The 17,608-nt window shown below is 40.7% G+C and overlaps 1 long non-coding RNA gene across 1 annotated transcript in view; it reads right to left on the bottom strand.

Moving 5' to 3' along the window:
- Positions 1 to 17,608, bottom strand: part of LOC135577396 (uncharacterized) — an 84,602-nt gene that overhangs the window by 18,299 nt on the left and 48,695 nt on the right. The window contains exon 3 of the long non-coding RNA XR_010469170.1: positions 9,550 to 9,637. This is a non-coding gene — a long non-coding RNA (uncharacterized LOC135577396). The remainder of the gene's footprint in view (positions 1 to 9,549; positions 9,638 to 17,608) is intronic.

Below are 17,608 nucleotides of genomic sequence, written 5' to 3'. Positions count from 1 at the left end.
CTTCTAAAATGGCAAGCATCAACACTTATTGTTCTTGGTCCTTCAAAATATTTTTGGCCTGTTTCATAAAATGGACATTGCATTTCACATTTCTCCTGTGGGAATAGCGAGACATGCAGTTACAGCCACTTGGATGATAAAGGACGATCAATACTAATATGACCATCCAAAAGATGAGGAACAACGCATTCTTCCATGTTTTATTTCCTTCTTTTCAGGTAATTAATAACTCTTAATCATTAATTATAGTGATCAAAATAGATTGTGATATTTCCATTACAATTATGAATACGTTCTTCTCTATAATAAAAAACTGTTTCAATTTCTGAACCAAGTGTTCCTTTCCTTCCTAGGATAGACACATTTGAAATCTGAATCAAATATGATTCCTTATTTTTAATAATTACCAAACTTGTGGCTTTATAGATCCTAAGTTTTGCAGTCCATATCTCAGACTCTTGCTGAAAATTTCAGAGCAGAAAACAACGTGTGGCATCTGTCTATATATATTCAAAGTAGTAATTTTACAAAAAATAATTCTTTCCAGTTGTCCAGTGCTTGGAGAGATAGACCTGTACTCAAGATGGCTGAATCTGAGTACATCAGCTCAGTAGGAGTGACATTAATTGATAATGTGCTGTTAAAATTTATTTCGCTAAGTTAAAAAATAGCAAACTATTGGCAAAGCACAAAATATGAGGTTGAAAATGAAAAGTTCATTATGTTTTCAGTATCATTCAGGAACATGTTCACATGACACATGTTTAGTTATTTCATGTGCATGCATCCTAACATGCACAGAAAAAACCTGAATGAATTTCTATTTCAGAGGCACCAAGAGCTTAAAGGGAGCTGCTCTAGCTTCTCAGTTGTACATCCTTTGGTGAGATCCAGTGCCTTTAAGAGGGCAGTTGATGGCTCTTTTTGTGCCCCACTGTGCCTGTCCTCATGTATACACCTAGGATGATGCTGACAGTCATGTCATCCCCACAGCTGGGGACAGGGTGACTTCACCTCCATCTGGCTGGAGGGGTCAGGAAGGAAGAGACTCTCAGTCAGCTGACATGGTCCTCAACACAGGAGGTGCCCAGAGAAGCTGAGAAGTTTCTGGACCATGTTATAATGGCCATAACCAGATCTGACCAGGCTATAAAATGGGGTCCCTGCTGAAGACCCCCTTTGAGTGGTCATCTATGAGCAGCAGGCCTGTGAACTGGAGCCCTCCCCTTAGATTGGGACGCCATCTAAGGAGGCTTCCCAGGATTGAGTGCACCTCACCTCCTTGCTCGGTGAGTGGTTATTTTTCTCTGCTGGATATATCCCTGAGTGAGTCCTTGCCTAACTCAGGCAAGTGATTATTTCTCTTCTGGGTACCCTTGAGTGAAAGAGGCCTCTAGTTTTGCCTCTTGTGAGTGAATGTGTGCATGCTGTGGATCCTCATTATTCTTCCGTTGTCATACCCCAATAACCTCCACAACTGGTATCCAAATCTGTATTTTATGTTGTCAGAGTGCTAAATAATTTGTATAAAGCCTGTTACTAGTTGGTTTATTGGTTATATTTTCTGGCTAGAATAAAGTCTGTCTTAGAACTTGTTGTCTGCCTAAACTGTTTTCAGCATTGTTCAGGAACATGTTCACATGACACATTTTTTGTTATTTCATATGCATGCATCCTAATGTGCCTAGAAGGAAACCTGAATGAATTCCTATTTCAGAGTCACCAAGAACTTAAATGAAGCTGCTCTAGTTTCTCATGTGTATGCATGTCTAGTCTAATTTATAGTGATGTAGCTTTCCCTATCCAACTCAGAAACAATGAAGTTAGTACAATGTAATTTATTTTGGGGAGTCCTTACATTCATGCATCATTTTTACACAAACAGGCAAAATCATTGCAGTGGGCTGACCCTGACTAGCAGCTAGGTTCCCATTGAGTCACCTCCCTTTTGCCCCACAGTGGGATGGGGGAGAGAATAAGGACAAAAGTGTGAGAAACTCATGGATTGAGATAAAGTAAAGCAAACTGTGCAAGCAAAAGTTAATAAGGAATTCAGCCTAGAGAAGCAAAGGCTTCGGGGACACCTTATTGTGGCATTTCAGTAGTTAAGAAAGACCTATAAGAAAGATGGGGCAGACTTTTTAGCAGGGCCTATTACAATAAGACCGGGGGGCGATGGTTTTGAACTAACAGAGGGGAGATTCAGGCTGGATGTGAGCAAGAATTTTTTTACAATGAGGGTGATAAAATACTGGAATAAGTTGCCCAGAGAGCTGGTAAATGACCCATCCTTGGAAACATTCAATGCCAGGTTGGATGGGGCTCTGAGCAACCTGATCTGGTAGATGTCCATGCTCATTGCAGGAGGTTTGGACTAGATGACCTTCAAATGTTCTTTCTAAGTCAAACTACTCTATGATTCACTCCCTGTTCCCCATCTTTAGGCAGGTCTTTAGCCATTTCCAGGAAAGCAGGACCTCAGCACGTATGTCAGTTGCTAGGGAAGAAAAATGCCATAAACCTGAACATCCCTGTTTCCTCCTCTTTTCCCTGACCTTTTATTATTGAATGCAATGCCATACGATATGGAACAGCCCTTTGGTCAATTCGGGTCAGCTGTTCCAGCTGTGGCCCCTCCCAGCCCACTCACTGGAGCAGCTTGAGAAACATAGGAGGCCCTGATGCTGTGCAAATGCTGTTCAGCAAGAGCTAGAACATTGGTTTGCCATGAACACAGGTCTGACCATAAGTCTATAACATGGTATCATATGAGCTGCTTTGAAGAAAATTAACTCCATCCCAGTAAGATCCAGTACAATAATACAAAATACTAAAATTCAAAATCAGTTTTTCAAAGACTAGTAAACAAACTCAAGCCTATTGTATAGCCTTAATTCTTCCTCTTACATTTATATTTAATATATGGTATATACCAACTATTGCATTTATTATTCTATGTATGGATAATATAGATGCAACCATGTACTGTTTTATTCCATGGGAATCCTAGTACTTCAATGCAATTAGATCTCTAAGATTGACAGCATATTAGGATCTGGCCCTATTTTTATGTAATTATGTATTTTACTATACTTCCTGTCTCAGAATGATTTTCATATTGTGCATCTTCAGCTGATTTTTATGGTATTTTATTAAATACAGACATTGGCTTCAATCTCATATCATTCTGCGTATGTTGTCAAAGAAGATCAAAGTAGACTGCTGCTTTGCTTGATACTTATGGGCTAACTGACGCCTACACAAAGTTTCACTGCCCTTCTGATTCCTATAGCTGCATTCTGTGTTCCCATTTGCTTCACACTGTGCAGCTAATAGAGCTTCTCTTCTGAATGTTTCCATCTTAAATTTAAATGGGATTAATGCTGTGAGAAGTTCTTTTTAAATGATTAGATTAATCATCTGGAAATTATAGCTCCCCAAATAAAGCACTGTAGCTAGTACTGGTCTTAGTATTTATTGCAGTTCAATGCAAATGCGCGTGTGTGTGCATATGGTTACCATTTTCCCAGGTCATAATTCCAAGACACCCTGACTGTAGCCATAACCATGATTTATCTCCTTTTTATTTTACATGTGGAGACTTAGCAAATAATGAACATGTTCTTGATTGCAGCAACAGCTGCATATATTTCCAGAGGTCATATCATAAGCTAGATATCTGGCATCAATCTTGGATTAATTAAAATTTGGGTTACAGCAAAACTGACATCTCCATTATTAATTTCCAATTCATCTGAGCTTCTGGTTTCTCTTTAAACCGTATCAAAAGAAAAAAAAAAAGTAAACATCATTATTCTGAAAGGTTCTATCTTTGCTTGTATTGCAGTTAATTTTCCTCTTGAGAAAGCTTGCTTTGTTGAGACGATAGTGAGTGACTCATTACTGGGGACGCAATTCCTGTACTGGATATACCTAAAATTAACTAGATGCCTACATGCAAGATTGACCCATTATCTCTAATTTTGAACTCTCCTACCAATTTCTCTTTAGCATTTGAATTGCACATCACGTGAAAAATACAGCCACCTTTCCCAGGTAAGCATAAGTAGGAATATATGTTGAGTGCATGGTCGTAGTCAAGGTTTAGAAGAAATGAGAGATGTTCCAAAAGCTGGATTTATAGGCAAAAATGTGGATATTGCATATGTCTCTTTTCTCGCACTCCATTTCTGTGTATGGGTACATAATCCATCACTATGATCACAGTCACAACTTTTTTACATTGCTGTCTTTCAGTAAATATAAAAATATCTTCTCACACATATAATCCGTTTCCGCTATCAGAGCAAAAAATCAAATGCCTGAAGAACCACCATGTGTTGAAAGGTGTGCAAAATCCCATAGTTTTGTACACAAGTATGGATCTTCATAACCTATGTAACCTTGTGGCAGAATGCAACCCCCCATCCCTCCTTCAGTATGGCACATCTCCCCCTTTCTCTGCTACTTGAGGCTAACAGCTTCTTTTGTTTGGCCCAGAGCACCCTGACTCCTGGGACATTAGAAGAAGGGAGTGCCAAGGCACACTGAGCCGTGCCCAGAGTGGGGGATGTTTGGAGGCTTCAGGGGCACCCACAGCCAGTGTGGGGGATGCAGAGAAGCTTCTAGAGTGCCTACAGTCAGATCTGATTAGATAAAAACGGGATTCTCGTCGAGACTCTGCCCATTGCCGCGGGTCTCTTCGAGCACGAGCAAGATGCTGCTGCCGAGAGCCCCCCTCCCCGGGATGGGGACTCCGCTTGCCTTGCTGCCATGTGTGTAAGTAAAACTTCTCGCAGGACTGCGAGTATATTTATACTTTTAGGGCACATATGCACGTATAACTTTCCGTGCACATTTGCACACATACTTTACATTATTTCCTCCACAATCGCGAGTGTATTTTCCTCCCGTGCACATATGCATGTGTAACTTTCCGTGCACATTTGCACGCGTACTTTAAATTATTTCCTCGCACAATCGCGAGTGTATTTTCCTCCCGTGCACACTTGCACACGTAACTCTCTGTGCCCAATACGAGCACGCGTACTTTAAATTATTTCCTCGCACAATCACAAGTGGCTGCCGAGAGCCCCTCGCACAATCGCGAGTGTATTTTCCTCCCGTGCTTCCACGTAAGCACGTGTAGGATTCCGTGCACACTTGCATGTATAAGTAAATTAACTCTCGCAGGATTGCGGGTGTATTATAAATTTACCCTCACGGAATCGCGAGTGTACACTTCCCGTACTCACTACGAGTGCGTGTATCGCTTTAAAAATAATCCTGCACCGTGTTTAGGCAAGTGTGTATTTCTCCGGGACTCAGGGACGGCTCTGGCATTTTTGGGTGAAGCCACGTGCATGCACACTGTGGACCGCCTGTTGTATTAGTGGTTGCTGCCTCTTAAATAATTTTCCTCAACTGATATCCGAACCTTTATTTAAGTCACTTTTGGAGTGCTAAAACCCTGTTTCTCATCGGTTTAATAAAGGATGTTTTGGACCTTGTTGTCCCTTAAATTAACCTACGGGTGCCTCCGTGACAAACCTCATGAAGCCCTCGTGGTAGTTTGAAAATTATCTCCCCTTAATAAGTACCAGTTGAAGGACTAAGTTGTTTGTCTGGACTTAACTTTTCAAGTAAAGACGGGAAACAGAGGTCCACGTGTGGGGTTGTCATAGTTCCACGGACTCCACTGCGGTTACATCAACAGCAAATTTGGCCCAGTGTCACTGCTACCACTGCGGCTTTATGTGCTTGGAGATGAAACTTCAACTTGTACTGAGGTGATTTACTTTTATACATAAACCTTCCCAAATCACTCCCTTTCCATTTTGCCAATGTAAGCTGATCACCCATTCAGCTATATATACCCTAGTGAAAGAGCAGTGGGAGGACTGGTAGTAAGAGCCAGTCTTTAAAAATAACTATAAAAATTCATTTGAGGCTGATGGTGTCAGTAAGACATTACAGTCTGAATAGCCGACTGTAGTCTAGAAGAATTTATGAGATGGGTTCATCCTGGATGGAGTCTAATAAAAATTATACCCATTACTTAGCATGGTTAAGATAACATGCAGAAAAGCTTTATAATTCAATATTGAAATTTGCTGAGTCCCCTGTGACATAATATGTAACCTCTTGCTTAGCTGTGAGGACAAGAGTAGCTGTAAGGGTAATAAAACTTCTCATACGGCTACAGTTAAGCACAAAATTATGTGTGTTGCTGGACTGGGAGCAGACTGAAATGCATAATTTATTTTAAATTTCACAGCCTGCTCCCAAATTCTGCAGTTTTGGGGGTCCTATCATCACCAGCAGTAGAAGGAGTTCCTGTCCTTGTGTTAGGGCATGCGCATGTGCAGAGTGTGTTTAAATCTACTGGCATAGGATCTGGAGATGAAAATTTAAGATTGCTATTTTGCACGGTTTTAGAGGAGTTCCATAAAGTAATGAGTAACTTTGTTAAGTGGATATTAATGAGTGAAAACTGGTATGAAACTGGTATGTTAGCCCTGATACTTATTATAGCCTAACACCATCCCAGCCAGACCCAATACAGTAACAAATCCCTATATTAATTTCAGATGTCTCCTCTTGTGGAAAGTTGTGTCTGACTAAGAGATGTAGTGATGTTAACATGGAGTTTCCCCGAAGAATATGCATGTTTCTGAAAGCAAGAATTTGCCTACATCCTAGGAAATCTAAGCAAAGTCTTGTGTGGAACATCTGCTGTTTAAGAGTCTCAGTCTCAGGTATCTTTAAAGAAGCTTTTATTAAAAATGATTATTGATTTTTTAAAAATCAAGATCTTGTAATGTCTAACATATTTTAGAACCATTTTAAGGAAAGCTCAAAGAAATTACTCCTAAAATTGAACAGCTCCACTATGCTTGCGTAACAAAACCAGATATTAACTATTATGCCACCTGTTATTCTTTCAGCGTCTACACAATTCTCATTAAATTACTATTCTTTTTATATCCAGTCTCAGGTATTTATTTTTTACTAGTTAACACAGCTGACATCAATTATGAAAAAACTTATGATGAAGCATATTAGTAAAATATCCCTTGCGATCTGACCCCAACAAATATGAATCTCCTAGACATGGACTGAAGGCAGCTATGCAAACCAAAAATCAACAACTGTAATGATAAAGGTAATCTTATAACATCTGATAGAAGCAAGCCAATCTAAACAGCCAAACAGAATAACCACTATCAGCTAAATGGATTATCCCAGTCTCCAAATGCTGTGTTGAACAGCCAATCTGCTAATTAAACAACAGATCCATAATGATATGGCTTGGCTCCAGAAACACAAAAAGTCAAAAGAACAGAATAAGTTGAAGATACATTGACACTTTTTTTTTTTTTTTTCCTATGAAGCCCTGCTAAAAATATCACACAATTATCTCACATTCAGAGAATAAATAATAACAGATGCTGGGGTGTGTTTTTTTTTTTTTTTGTGTGTGTGTGTGTGTGTGAAATATTCAGATGATTTTTTTTCTGTGAAAAAGTAAAGCAAGTGAAGCTGGCACGTGCAGGATCAAACCTAATTCTTCCCAAACTGTTCACATGCTATCCACTTCATTAAGTCTCCTGTGTAAAAAAAGAGTTTTGCTCTTTGAAGTTTTTGCTTTCTCATTGACTTCTTTGATACAGTCAAATGATTCTCATTTTGAATCCCCTTGAATGAAGGAAATGCAATATATTTCAGTTATAGTTGGGCTAATCTGTCTGAAAAATTTACTGGTCTGTGTAAAACTCTGACGAGAGCATTGAATGAAATTGATAAAACTAGACATCTTTGGCTGAATTACTTACATCAGAATTACAAGTTTAGATGATAAAACTAATTTAAAGAATAGACTTTGCTGATCCCTACTTTATAGAAATATAAATGCCACCAAGAGTCAGTCCTGATGGATGACAGCATTATAAAAACACAGCAAATGGGAAACTAGCAGGGTCCATTGCTCAATTAGATTTGTAAATTCAACCATATGAAAGCAAGCTATGTAGCTCGCCCCACATTAAGAAATGGTTCACATTAGGGGGAAAAAAAAGAAGAAAAAAAGATCACGACGTCTCCCCTGTATTAAATTATCACATGCACTCCTCATCTTTCACCTTTGTCTCCATATCCAAAGGCTCATGGTTTAAGTATTGTAAAAGTCAGAGCCCCTCCAGAGACAACTAGTGTACAAGCTCCTTACATGAAACAGACTTGACTTAATGCAATAAATGCATTCATATTTAAACAAAAACAGTGATGATTTCTAGCTCAAATTAAGTAACAGAAGGTATTTCATTAGTGTGGTATATAACAGTAAAACAGTATGAAGAAATAGAACTGTAGACAGGCTGAAATTGTATGAATGAAAACGTAATACTTCTATTCCTCCTTGCCAGCTGAGTATGTTATTATAGCAAAAGAATGCAGCATTTACTATAGCTATTAACTGAAAATCCCATTCACTGGGCTCATCTACATAAGAAGCTCTATGATTCCTTGTGTTTAAGTATGAACCACTTTCTCTAGTGAAGATGCCTATGTCAGCTTTGTTATTATTAATCTAAGACCCAGTGAAGTCTTCGCCAACATTCACTGGATTCACTTATTTTGGAAAATTGGCTTAAAAGCTTAAGAAAACTAACCACCACTTCCTTTAGATATGAAAAGCTCTATAGCCACATCAGCTGAGTGGTCCACTCAGGTTAAAGAGCCCTACTGCTGACACTCAGGCTGCATGGCCTAAGCTGACCATGTCACACCGTGCAGGTCTTTCTCTCACCACTCAATTCAATGTTCATTTACGTCTCTGTCAAGGAGCACTGCATTGCACTGGGTAGGTGTATCCCAGATGTTTCTGTTAATTAAGCAGCCGTCTCTCTGATATGACAGTCTCTGAAGATAGGTAGGGGGTGGCTTGTTCCTATAACTTTAGAAATGCGGTAGTCTGAAACCTGATATGTTGATGGAAAGGCTGCTCCATCAAACTGTCCTTTTGGGTGCCTGTCACCTAGAATAGTGGTATCATTCTGTGTCTACAAATACAACTTTTCTGTTTCCTTACTAGGAACCTGGTCTTCTTTGTGGTTTGGCCTCTTACATCAGGCCAGACATGTGAAATCTAAAGCACTGGTAGGCTTTACTGACCTTTACTGTGACAACACTATGCAAAATTGCCAAGAAATAGAAAATGCGTTATAAATGAAGAGAGCAAAACCAGAAAGAGCCTGCTGTTAGAGACAAAACACACACACAAAACAGGAAAATGATAATCTCAAAACAAACTTCATTCTGACCAGAGTGGTTTAGTGGACAAACAACTAGGAAAAGGGTTTATTCAAAATAATTCAACACTCCAACAAGATTATAAAACACACATTCTGATACTGGTTGGGAGTTCAAATACTTCACAGCTGATTGTTACTTGGGATCCCCAAAACTTTAAAATATTGGTTCAAAGTACGAATTCACATACTCAGAAAAAATGAGGACTCTTAAGGGTAACCCAGAAGATAATACACTCACCAACGAGGCCAGGTGTCTTAATTCTTGAGGAGGCTTCTGTAGATGGTGTCCCAGATCTAAGGAAGAGTCCTCAAACACAAAATTTGCGCTTAAAGGAAAACCAACAGAAATAAAACCTTCAGCAAGCTCAATTTATACTCTAGTAGAATCTGAGCTTGTGGTCATTTATGGTAGTGGTCTAGAAACTTCTCTCAACCAAGGCATTTCATTGGCCAAGGGCCCTACCTGTCAAACAAGGGGCATGTACCTGATCATAGTGGTTTATCGGTCTGGAAGTTTTTGGTGCTTTCAAAGGTGGCAGGAAGTGTGCCCGCAAGAGGCATTGCTTTCTAGACCCTTCTGTCCTTGATTTTCTGACTAAATTCTTTCTGCTCCATCCCCACATCAGACTTTTGCTTTTTTACTTTTCTTATTTGCTGACAGAGGTTCAATTTGTGGAGCCAGAACAATGAGGTTCAGTTTCAGATGCCGTGGAAACTTCAGGCTGGCAAAGAAAAATAAACCCTACACTTGGCAAGCAATGAAGGAACAAAGTATTTTAAAACATTTTGGTTTAAATTGTCAATGTAGTTGCAATTTTAAAGTATTACACATCTGCAATCTTAAAAGTTCTTCTAACAAAAGCTTTAAATTTCTCTTTAAAATTTTATGTAAGGCTTGTCAGCTCTTTGGGTGTGCATTTTCCACAGTTAGCATTCACTAGCTTTGCTAAAGGAAAGACAAAAAACAATGCATGCCAATTGTAATAGAACAAAAAAAGATAATAAAATCCCAGTTCCTTTTAATGAATTGCTATTACTCAAACATATCCAGTTGTGTTTGTTTGTTTGTTTGTTTGTTACACTCCCAACATGCATACAATAGTTACAGTTTTATATTCTTTGTGCACAGTGTTTTTCATTGAGGGGGTAGGAGAGAGAATGGAAAGAGTAAAAAGAAGTGTGAAAAGGTAGAAAGAACAATTACATGACTGGAATGTGAATCAGCACTTTGGCTGAGGATCCAAACCTGGTAACTTTTCTGAATATAAGTACAAACACCCGGCTAATGATGCTTCAGTATTTCAAAAGCTGAGCAGATATAAACCAACAAAACCAGGCTTTTAAAATTGAAACAGTTGCCTGTGTTTGATTTGTTATTCCCATATAAACACACAACATGAAGTACTTCCCATTGGCACCATTTTTGCCATGAGGCATGAGCTGTATAATTTGGAAGCATGAAATGTGAAACAAGCCATTTTTATAGCAGAAGCCATGAGCTAAAACCATATTAATACAAAATAAGTGTTCCCTTTTCCTGTTCCGCAGTCATATGCCCAAAATGCACATTTTTTTTTCGATATTATAAAGCAGGACTTATCCCAAGTTATTTTGGGCAGGTTAGACTTTCATTTGAAGGGATAAAGTTAAAATCCATTGTGATGTATCATGATTTATATATGCATCTTAATATCATCCTGCTTTGTACTGTCATAAATTTGCACTATCTCAGACCTGTAATAGACTGCTCAAGCTTCTTCTCAAGTTCATAAACTAGAGGGAAGAGGAGCATATCCTTGGGCTCATCTCTACTCTGCTTCATACTACTGACCACAGAGATAAAACAATGCTTTTTAAAAGCCTCTATATTACTGTAGGTATAGGTCTGTTCAATGTCTGTGTACATAGCTATTTTTTTCTACAGCTTATGTTTGCTTTAGCCTTCTTAGGTGATCATGCCTGAATGTTTGGTCTTTCTGGAGAGGTCTAATCTTAGCAAAAGGATGTCTAATCATCCAGAATTGACTGAATTTTCAGAAACATTGCCTGGGCAGCTCATTAGACACACAGCAATTCTAGCATGCTGAATGTGAAATGGCTTCATATTTACAAATCAGTGGAAATGTAATTCTTCCTGGGAATTCTAAGCAATCAGTAGAATTTACGTGGTGAACTTGCATATTTAAAGATTTAAGCATCTGAATCATGGCTAATGTGACCTAATACCTAACATAAAAATAGTGGTGTGGAGGAAGTTTCTTGCTGTTTAAGATAGTGTTTTACTATGAAGCCAGATGGTCAGTAGAGCACAGGTCACAGCTGGACAGGAATTAAGTGGGGAAAAGGTGTAAAGTTCTCTATGAGCCACAACTACGGTAACTGGCTTGGCCATACACAGTGGTACTGTGTTTAAATATGACAGGGTTCAGTTCTTTCTTGAAGGAACTCACTGAGGGTTTTTCAGGAGTCAGAGTAAGTCTATGGAATATTCTTAAAGAAAGTATACAGCTAAGCATCACTGAGGATGCTGGCCTCAGGAGATATGATGATGTGCATAGTCTATGCCACTACAATAGAGAAAAACACCTGGAGATTTCTAGTGTAACAGTTTACTATGTCTGTTACCCTATGCACAGCATAACATTATTATTGTTCTCTTATCCTATGCATTGCATTTTTTGTTACTAATTTCATTATTGAGTATATGCATCATCTGTTTTTATAACTATTCCTCCTTACAGAGAAATGGATAATATTGTTCAAAGATATACTATATAATTTTGTGATTTCTCTTTCTGCCAATTTTATTATCTCAGTTACCTAATAACACTATTCCCAGAGCTGAAGATATGAATGCAAAAAGAGAGATATGTTGGCATGACAAGACATTATTATAGATTGAAGTTTTTATTGCTGTGTTATGGTTTAACCCCAGCTGGCAACTAGGAGCATGCAACCACTGACTCCCCAGCCCACCAAGTGGGGTGGAGGAGAGAATCAGAAAGGGAAAAAAAAACCTGTGGGTTGAGATAACAACAGTTTAATAGGACAGCAAAATATAATAATAATAATAATAACAATAATAACAATAATAACAACCACAACAACAACAACAACAACAACAACAAAACAACAACAACAACAACAACAACAACAACAACAACAACAATAATAATAATAATAATAATAATAATAATAATAATAATAATAATAATAATAATAATAATAATAATAACAATAATAATAATAATAATATAGCAACGACAACAATAGAATATACAAAACAAGCAAAGCACAGTGCAATTCCTCACTGCCTGCCACACTGATAACCTGTTCCTTGCCAAGCAGTGCTGTTTGCCTCCCGGCCACCTCCAGTTTATGTACTGAGCATGATGTCACATGGTAAGAAACACCCCTTTGGCCAGCTTGGGTCAACTGTCCTGGCTTTGATCCCTCCCAGCTTCTTGTGTACCTGCTAGAGCATGGGAAGCCAAAAAGTCCTTGACTACCCAGCAACAACCAAAACATCAGTACATTATCAACGTTCTTCTCATATTAAATCCAAAACATAGCTTCTAGAAAGAAAATTAACTCTATCCCAGCAGAAACCAGGACATGCTTCTAAACAAATTAAACAAAGAATTAAAAATTAGATAATCGTCCTGCAATTCACTGACCTTGGTAGGCTTGGTTGTAAGTTCATTTACAGTTTTTATGAACAGGTAAAAATTAAAGTAAAAATTAAAGGGTAAGAGTGGGGACAGAAAGCCTAAATGGTCTGACCAGATTAAAAAAAAAAAAAAAACAAACAAATTCTTGTAGGCTTTCCTTTCTTCCTCTGGTACTATATGAGGGTAACTCAATTGTTTTGAAAGCACTGCTGAAATCACAGCAGTTTTTCTGAACTGGCAGGAAATAAGCATACAGGAAACATAGAGGAAATAAGCTCCCTGTGTTTAGATGGGGCTCCCTTGTTTCCATTTCACTGACAGAATACCTGACCTGGAGTTGAATGGTGTGTGATGACGAGCAAGCACTATATTGAAGTAAATTTTACAAGTAATAATTTACTGTAAGATAAATGTACTTGAGGAAAACAGGAAGAGTAAGTCTACAAGGCTGTTAATGTGACATCTTTATGGAAGGCAGCAAGTAAGTGGAGAAATGCGACAACAGTTGTCATTACTTTTTTTCACAAACTGGGAAGTGCATGAGTCTTTCAGTGCACTCTGCCCTCTAAACTCATTAGCACTGGTTTTGTGTTTGTAGTTACCACTCAGAATAGATTGCAGATTTTGTTGGAGACTGAAATCATCTATATCTCTATAAAACATAGAGATATGGAGATAAAACATAGATATGGAGAGAAAATTCCTTTCCTAGCAAATATGTTACAGTTCCAAGGGCTAGGATCACCTGCAGAATATACATCTAGTCTCATGTCTTTTCTCTGACAAGTGAGAAGGTATCCCGTCAGTGTCAAATGTACTGAGAAATTTGTGGAGAGACACGTTTGTCCTTTGAATAAGACAAATACCCTCATCCTATCGAGTTATTATTAATCAGTACTTACATTAGATCAGTGACCTACAATGTGATTTTGTTAAAACAAAGCTTCCAAGAGAGCTGGCTTGGGTCCAAGAGAGCTGGCTAATATTCAGACATTGAAGTGATGGACTCGAAGCTCAAGACCAGTGCATCCCTGTGATCAAGAAATCGAGTAAAGGAAGTAAGAGGCCAGCATGGATGAGTAAGGAACTCCAGTCAAAGCTCAGGTGGAAGAAGGATGTTTATGAAATGTGGAAAAAGGGACAGACCACCTGGGGGGAATATAAAGAAGCTGTTAGAATATGCAGGGATGAGATGAGAAAGGCCAAGCTTCACTTGGAAGCAAATCTGGCCAGGGATGTCAAAGACAACAAGAAGGGCTTCTTCAAGTACATCAAGTAGCAAAAGGAAGGTTAGAAAAATGTAGGTCCGCTGCTGACGGAGGAGGATGCCCTGGTGACAGATGATACAAAGAAGGCAGAGTTACTGAATGCCTTCTTTGCTTCAGTCTTTCCTGCTAAGGCCAGCCCTCAAGTATCCCAGACCCTAGAGACAGGAAAGAAAATCTGATTAAAGGAAAACTTTCACTTGGTTGAGGAGGATCAGGTTAGAGATCATTTAGACCAACAGGACATTCACAAATACATGGACCTTGATGGGAAAGAGTCCGGAAGGAGTTGACAGATGTTATTGCTAAGGTGCTCAACATCATCTTGAAAGGTCTTGGAGAACAGAAGAGGTGCCTGAGGACTGGAAGAAAGCCAGCATCACTCCAGTCTTCAAAAAGGGCAAGAAGGACAACTCAGGAAACTACAGGCCAGTCAGCCTCACCTCCATCCCTGGAAAGGTGATAGAATAACTTATTCTGGACATCATCTCCAAGAATATGGATGAAAAGAAGGTTATCAGGAGTAGTCAGCACAGGTTCACCAAAGGGAAATTATATTTGACCAACCTAATAGCCTTCTATGATGGTATGACTGTCTTGGTAGACAAGGGAAGAGCAGTGGATGTTGTCTACCTTGACTTTGGCAAGGCTTTTGACACCTTCTCTCACAACCTTCTCATAGACAAGCTCAGAAAGTGCAAGCTGTATGAATGCATGATGAGATGGATCATGAACTGGCTGGATGGCAGAGCTCAGACAGTTGTGATCAATGGTGCAGAGTCTGATTGGAGGCCTGTAGGTAGGGTGATTCCCCAGGGGTCAGTATTAGGTCCAGTTCTGTTCAACCTGTTCATCAATGATCTGGATGAAGATACTAAGTGCACCCTCAGCAAGTTTGCTGATGATACCAAACTGAAAAGAAGGTCTGACACACCAGAAAGCTGTGCTGCCATTCAGTGAGTCCTGGACCAGCTGGGCCCCATCGGCCACGCTGGTGTTCCCGGTCCGGGTGACGGACGGGGGACGAAGGGTTCACACACCGTTAAACCCTAAGGATATACAAGCGATCATAAAGCCATCGCGGATAGAGGGCTTAATTCTGCCCTGGTTTCCACCCTCATAGACAGTATTTTTGGCGGAGACGACATGCTCCCGTATGACATTAAACAAACCTGCAGGCTGATCTTTGACGGGGCAGGGATGATAGTTTTTAAACAAGAATGGGAGGATAACTGTGCAAGGCAATTAGCCCAAGTAACCGGGGCGGATCACCCGCTACATGGTTCTAACCTGCAGCGGCTAATGGGCTCGGACCCAGCAATGATGACCCCCCAGTTACAGGCCCAGGGTTTGCGGGCTCAAGAAGTCACGGCAACTACCAGTACAGCCAGAGAGGCCATTCGCACAGCCTCTAGAGTCATTGCCAAGCCATCGCCATGGTCAACAATAAAACAAAGTGAAAGCGAGAGCTTCACGCAATTTGTAGATTGCCTCCAGGCAGCGATCGACCCCTCGACACTGCCTGTGGAGGCAAAAGGCCCAGTCACAGCAGAGTGCCTGCGCCAGCAGTGCAATTCAGTAACCAAAGGCATTTTGCGATCACTGCCGGCAGGGTCCAGTATCGCAGACATGATCAAACATGTCGAGAGAGAAGAGCACCTAGCCCCAATCCAAGCAGCTGTTTGCACCGCAATAACTAACATGATGATATGCTTTAAGTGTGGCCAGTTGGGCCACATCACAGCACATTGCCCTCAGTTAGGGGACTCGTCAACAGCCCCCCCTCAACACCAAAACCAATCTAGAGGGCCATGCTGGGCCTGTGGAAAGAGAGGGCATTTTGCCAGGGAATGCAGATCCAAGGCCCAGGGAAACGGGAGGGGGAGGGGGCAGTCGGGCCATGCACAGCCCTCTCCCACTTGGCATACAAGACGGCCCAATTATGCCAATCCCACATGGAGTGCAGCACTCCCAAACTCGGCGCCCCAAAACTTAGTGCCTCAAAAACCACTTCCTTCGAGCCCACTGCCTCTTCAACTGGTGACCAACTTCACAGCACAACCAGCTGTTCAGCCAAACCCACTGCCATCTCAGGGACAGCAAGCACCACCCCCTAGGGGCGAGACCCCAGGGTGGCTTTGGCCATAAAATGTGATACCCCACCAATGGTGTGGGGCATCTGCTCCCTTTATAACACCCCAAATAGCACCACCATTAGTGTCCCCTTCTTGATCGATACCGGAGCAGACGTTACAGTTATCCCTGAGGCGAACTGGCCTCCATGCTGGGAATTGGAAGAAGCTCCCATGGTAGGCGGAGTCAGAGGACTAACCAGGGCTCGGAAGAGTGTTCATTTGGTTGCAATCACACTCCACACAGAAAAGGGACCAGAAAAAAGCATTACTCTTTTCCCATTCGTCTTGCCAGGAATCCTACCCCTTTTAGGAAGGGACGCTCTAACCCTACTGAAAGCCAGGGTGACAAATTTATAGTGAGGGCCACTGCCGCATACCCACTTCCACCGATCAGACTGACATGGAAATCGTCTGACCCAGTGTGGGTCGAGCAGTGGCCCCTGTCAAAGCCTCAAATGGATGCTCTTCTCGAGTTAGTCGACCACGAACTGCAACGGGGTCACATAGAGCCTTCTACCAGCCCTTGGAACACTCCTGTATTTGTAATACCCAAGTGAACCGGTGAAGGGTTCTGGCTCCTCCATGATCTGCATGAGGTCAACAAGACAATTCAACCAATGGGTCCTGTTCAAATGTTGTTGCCCATGAACTCTATGATACCAGAGGGGCAACCTTGCGCCATCCTTGATATTGAAGACTGTTTTTTCTCAATACCTTTGCATGATGAAGACAAGGAGCGGTTTGCTTTCTCTATCGTGTTTCCAAACAGCCAACGTCCTAACCTACGCTTTCAGTGGAAGGTGCTGCCTCAAGGAATGGTCAATTCGCCTACCATCTGCCAGATCACGGTGGATCGGGTGCTGGAACCAGTTCGGCACACTGACCTGACCACAACAATAATTCAATACATGGACGACATCCTGATCGCCACACCGTCAGGAAGTCAGGTGGACCAGCTGGTGTTAACAGTCTCGGAAACCCTAAAAACAAACGGGTTTGAAATTGCGAGTGCAAAAATTAAAAAGGGACCATGTGTGAGCTTTTTGGGAGTGGGAATCACAGACTCTTACATAACCCCTCCTCAGATAAAAATCCGTCGGGACGTGAAGACGCTTCATGATGTGCAACAATTAGTGGGATCTTTACAATGGCTCCGTAACATCTTCCTGATTCCTCCCGAGACCATGGCTCCCTTGCACGATCTTTTAAAAGGAAAAAACCCGTGG

The sequence above is a fragment of the Columba livia genome, chromosome Z, assembly GCF_036013475.1.
Source record: "Columba livia isolate bColLiv1 breed racing homer chromosome Z, bColLiv1.pat.W.v2, whole genome shotgun sequence".
Classification (NCBI taxonomy): domain Eukaryota; kingdom Metazoa; phylum Chordata; class Aves; order Columbiformes; family Columbidae; genus Columba; species Columba livia.
Note: the sequence above shows the minus strand (reverse complement) of the source record. Positions and strands in the feature narration are given on the sequence as shown.